The sequence below is a fragment of the Syngnathus floridae genome, chromosome 3, assembly GCF_059516105.1.
Source record: "Syngnathus floridae isolate MCC-2025c chromosome 3, RoL_Sflo_1.0, whole genome shotgun sequence".
Taxonomy (NCBI): domain Eukaryota; kingdom Metazoa; phylum Chordata; class Actinopteri; order Syngnathiformes; family Syngnathidae; genus Syngnathus; species Syngnathus floridae.
Window position 1 is genome coordinate 16873435 of NC_142415.1, and position 5697 is coordinate 16879131.

The 5697-nt window shown below is 40.7% G+C and overlaps 1 long non-coding RNA gene across 1 annotated transcript; it reads right to left on the bottom strand.

Annotated features, from left to right (window-relative positions):
- Window positions 1–1403: 1403 nt before the first annotated feature.
- On the bottom strand, window positions 1404–2356 carry LOC148400859 (uncharacterized). The gene is made up of 2 exons (XR_015857631.1): window positions 2072–2356; window positions 1404–1661 (listed from the first exon to the last, which is right to left on the bottom strand). It is a non-coding gene; the product is annotated as an uncharacterized LOC148400859 (long non-coding RNA).
- Window positions 2357–5697: the final 3341 nt, after the last annotated feature.

Consider the following 5697-nt stretch of genomic DNA (forward strand, 5'->3'; position numbering starts at 1 on the left):
ATCTTCTGGATGATGCACCATTTTTGTATTTTGTATTGAAAGCTAAGCTACATTCACAAATAAAACACTTCCTTCTCTGTTTTATAAAGCAGGCCGGTTGTCCAAACATGTCATTATAACAACCCAGCTTCGTCAACATATTTAGTTAGTGAAAGTTCCTGAGGTGGGACATACTCCATCAAGACTTCAACATAACTTTTTCCCCTGCACATTCACTGTTCAAAAATTGTTGATAGTAGTTTCTTCTGAGAATTGACCTTGGATCACTCGCCTTGACAGTATGCCAACGTCCCTTAAAGCAAAGAAAGTACAGCAGAGAGTCTGGTTGATTTGAAAAGTCCAAAAGGCACCCTAGTTGCTGGATCCTCATGGTGTGAACATCGAGTTTGTTCCACCCTACTGCCACCTCGTGAGCCTCGAGGTGGACGCCTCCATTTTTTTTCTTCTCAATGGTTCATGCTTTCTTTCATGCCATCTGTGCCTGGATATGGACATGGCTGTCAAGCAGGCCACAGAGGAGACACAGTTCTGATAAGCGCTTTCAAAAAGGATTAAAAGCTTTCTTTTTTTTTGGTGAGCAAACCTTGGGCAACAGTACAAACAGACGTGACCTCAGCTTCGACAATCGAGCTATTCATAGATTTGCCTTTCTTTGTTGCTAACACCATTTTATTAAGGAAAATATGGGCAAGAGATTTGATATCAGCTGCCAGTGTTTTTCAAAAGGCTTCAATTGAGTCATACATGAGTCCTTTCAAAACAATTGATTGTGATGATATGCCATTAGTTTAGGACAGGGGTGTCAAACTTTTTTTGTCACAGGCTGCATCGTAATCATAGCATTCTTCGGAGGGCCATTGAAATTGTCAACCCAAATAAATGTATGAACATCTCATATTATTTATTGTATCAGCTACACAACAAACTGATGAATAACTACTATTCTAAACGAAGGCAAATAAAATCTGTTCAAATATTTAAAACATATAAATGGTAATTTAATAGCTAGCAATATCATGTTATTTTAGTATTTACATGAATTCGATGCGCAATTTGTCCTCACGGGCCACATAAAATGATGTGGCGGGCCGTATTTGGGCCCGGGCCTTGAGTTTGACACCTGTGCTTTAGGACAACGTCTGTCACTTTTTTCCTCGTGACTTTTTTGGGTTACTTTAGGAAGAACCGGAACTGTATTTTAACCACATTCTATCTTTGCTCTTCTTTCAAAACAAACATGATCATTTAGCTACACACCCGTTACAAAGAATATCCCTCTTTAAATATCCCAAACTATGATTGAAGTGGAGATACAAGGGTTTCATCGGGCGCCACGTTACAAATGCAATCCAAACCCAACGCTCTTACAAAAGAGGAGAAATCTCTCCTTTGGCAACATCACCCACGGCTGTCATTTTCTTTAATTCAACAATCACAGTATGCAGCCGCAAGTTTCCTTTTCATCTCATGCTCAGGCGAAATAGGACGGCTGCCAGCTACTTGTGTTTCTTGCATCCCGAGATCAGCTTGAGTCTCACTAATCTGGAAGAAATCAAAGATTAGCATTTTGGAGAGGTTTGCATTTGCCTCAGAGACCGCTGACTCAGATGTTCCCCCAGCCCTCCAGAGACAAATCTGTCTGGCACATTTCATATTCCACACTGTAAAGATAAAAAAGAAAAAAAAAACATTTTTTACTGAGTATGTACATTTGCGCTGACGTATGCCGAAACGGAATTGATGGGGGACACCGACTCACTGGGAATGGGGGCATGACCGATGAAACAATTGACTGTGCGGTGAATATTTCAAAGTCATGAAAATCCTTCTTTATGGCAGTGCGTTTCAACACAACTTAATCAAGCAAAACAAATCCCCCTGCTCCCCTGTTTCCGTGGCAAAATAAGATGAATCGCTGCTCAAAAGATATATATTTTTTAAAGTGGACCCTCTAAAGATGGATTTGGCAAATGGCTTGACCAGTTGAAGTCAAAGTCTCCTTTGACCTATATTGCATTATTCTTAAACTCTGATTATTTTTTAACATTGGGCAATTAAATCCGATTCTTACGCCTCATCAGTGCTCCTGATAGTTTCCAAAATAGCAGCCGAGTCAGATTGGGGGTGGTCCTGGACGACGAGTGGACATCTCGCAGCACAATTTGAGCGCCGCCATCTTCGGCGGCGCGTGTGCCAGTTTCCTTCCAGAGGGGAAAACCTCATTAGCCGTATTACTGAGATCAAACAGGGAAGTTGAGCAGCGGAAGAAAGCGAATCTGCTGTGCCCTATTCAAGAGGAAGTGATGAAAGGCAGACATTTAGCAAAGTGGGGACGCCAGAAGATATTGCGCAACTGGTTTTGAGTTTGAAGGGAGTGTGCTTTGATACTATGGCTATTTTAAAAAGAGGAACAAGTAACGCTTTGATGGCAACCATGAGGTCTTGTCAAGCACAAAAAAACAAACAAATAAAAAAGCCACAGTTTATCGCTCCACGGTTCCACACCTCCTGCTGTGTAGGATATTTGGGTTGGGTGCATCATCACAGGGTGAGGCGGTGGGGATGGGGGGGTGGGGGGTAAGCTCGCTGAGCCCTGAGATGGCAAATTGGTTGTCGGGATGTGGAAGCCTTCCTCGTTGTTGGTGACAGGAGCTGTGGAAGATGGAGCAGCAGCAGCGTGATTGAACCGGACTCGCCTCTATGCGCATCAATGAGTAAAATTCTTAAGAACGACTTTGTAGGGTAAAAGGCAGTGGGCAGGCTGGGAATCACCTGCGTGATGACTTTCCACCTTGACATGTTATTTGAGGGACCTTTGGACCTTGGAAAAATGCCAAACAATATTAAAGGGCTTATTCACTTATACCTGCTTGTATTCAAAAAGTTGGGCAACAAGTGGGGTCCACCAATCGAGTGTGAAATTATACATATAAAGACAGTAAATACATGTGAGTATGTTTGGCCACGTGGCATACACAAGCTGAGCCGTGATTGGTTGTTAGCTGAGCCCAGCATGTGATGTCATTTTCAGTCGACAGCAAGTGGCAAAATGTTTTGTTGCTTAAAAGTATTTAGACCCCAACTACTAAGCTTTGTAATCTTTTACATCTATTTTTATTTTAAACAACTTGTCCATTGTGTGACACTTGTGCCTTTCAAGTGATTTAGCATTTCCCTCAAGGACCTGCAGCACCCTCACCGACAAGCACTTCCTGGAAGCCGTCCAGTAAAAGCTATGTTGAAAAATAGCGAATAGATTTCCAGAGCATCATCAGCATTGATAGAAAGGATTTAGTTGAGCAGCGGGGTGGACAGCAGCGGCTTTGGAGTAGGATTTCATTAGAGCAATATGGTGATGCAGACCTCTGGGATGGCGTGAAGAGCACACTGGACTGCATCATCACTTGTGGCCTTGACAGCTTTGGACTCGAACATCTTACAACTATAGACATGTTTAATTAAGTCCTCCCTTGCTTTTACAAATTCAATTGATGAGATAATTGGCTAGTGGATAGCGTCTCTGACTCCTTAGAAGCCCCGCCCCCACACGCCACCCGTGGGGTGGAATGATAGATAGCACTTAAAGAGTCTGTGATGCGTAGCAACCATAAAATCAATTCATACATGTTTTCAAAGAGGACTGTGCAAGATCATCAGACTTATGCGGAGACTTAAAAGTGTCTTTGTAGAAAGACCCATTAAAAGGCAGCATTAAGGAAAATATACTCCATTCATGACGGAGTGCAAGTTCCTTGTAATTTCATTTAGTTTATTGCTCATCTTTTTTCTTCAGATAATATTGAATTAAAAATGCATTTTTCGTGTCTTTCCTTAAGTGCAGTTTTTGTGGAAAATTTTTGAAGTACTGCATCTGGGATTATTAAGCAGGATAAGCGGTTCAGAAAATGGAAGGATGGATGTTACTTTGTGCTCTTAAAGTGCAAAGTGCAGGATAATGTGGTGGTCCTTTTTCCCCTGTGAGGGGTCCCTCGCAATGAGCAATCCTTTGATGACATTGTGAGCTTGGTCCACTAGCTTTTCTGTTTCTGTTAAAACTCTCAGCAGGTATGTTTTTATGCTCTTGCCTACTTTCCTAGTATAGGTCTTTTATTGGTTCTGCTTGAATTGCTCACTCTCATCAGTGTGTGAGTTGGGCTGGACAGAATCTCACTCTTTGCCATGTTTATTTGAGAAATAAGGATACCATTATTAATATCACATAGCATGTGTTGGATAGTATTGGCAAGTCGCGATAAAACAGACTTTTTGGTTTTTCTTGTGTTTCTGCAACTCACATCAAAAGCTCTTCAAAAAATCCAGATCTCACGGTGTGAAAAAAGGCTGCAGAATGTAGTCGTAGAGTGTCAAATATTAAATACTGCGCAGTCCCAGTTGCCACTGTAAATCCAGATGAATTTCACACATAACTAGGTCACTCATCAGAGCTGCAAACTAGGCGCACTGAGTCAGCATCCCTTCAAATTGCCTGAAACTTGCCAACCGATCACAGCGTAACAAATCAATCTTGATGTACATTTAAAAAAAGAAACAAATCTGTCTCTATTCATCTTACATAATGAGATCACTTATGGCTGATTCTTGTTACTGTGATTAGCACACGTTAGTCGTAAGTTTTTCACACCGCTCTGATGATTCAAACACACTCTTTGCATATTTCAAAGAGTCATGTGTAGTTATTCAAATACTGATAGTTAGGAAATGCAAATGCACCACCATGCTTCCGCACCTAAGGCGACAAAGCGGAACTGTACACGCTCCCGCTGTGTGTTATTGCACCACTGGAAATATACAACGATAAAAATACTATAATACACAACGCAGCGTGCCAGCAATAGTGTTTGTTGTTTCACTGTTGACACAAAGTTAGCTTTACATCACACTGAAAAATGTTGGAATGAAAAATCTGCTAGCTAACATTTTCAACTTGGGCATTGTCCAGGCTCATGGACAAAATTGTGACTTGCATTCAATTGTTATTGTTATTATTGCTTATAATAATGGTAATAATAATAATAATGATAATATTTCCAAGACCATTGTGGATTCTTGAAAACTCTCACTATTTCTAAAGTGCTTTTATATTTGTACAACAATAGTGAATGGATTTAATTTTGTAGTATTTTACACCACTGAACTTTCTGTTGCTTCTGAATTTTTCTGTCGAGCCAATCATATTCTTGCATTGGGAAATGAGCCCATTTCAAACATCAGACCAGTATTTTAGTCATCCTTTTCCCAATTCACCAAGCCTCCTTTTCGGACCTTACTGATTTAATAAGTCATTTACCTTACTTGTCACCAGAAATTTCCCCTTTTCCGTGTCTGTGCTGACCTTTTTGCTGAGCATTTGCTATTCATGGAAGGAATCTCATCAGCACACAAAAATGGACGCACCCCCGAGAGGTGTTTCTGACCGAAAATATAAAAAAAGGTTGACTTTTTGCTTTAGAAGAAGCCTGCACTGAAAGAAGTGCAGGGAAACATGCATGTGATTATCATGATCAAAATGATCACGGTTAAAAGAGTGGAAAGATGCTAGCATGCAAAATTGAACACGTAGGTGCTAATTTTTTATCCATTACTTTTACATTTACTCTTAATTACACTTTAAAGAGATGCTACTAACCATATCAAACGTTACCTCATCCCTTATTGGAAATTGGCCGGTCCAGACAA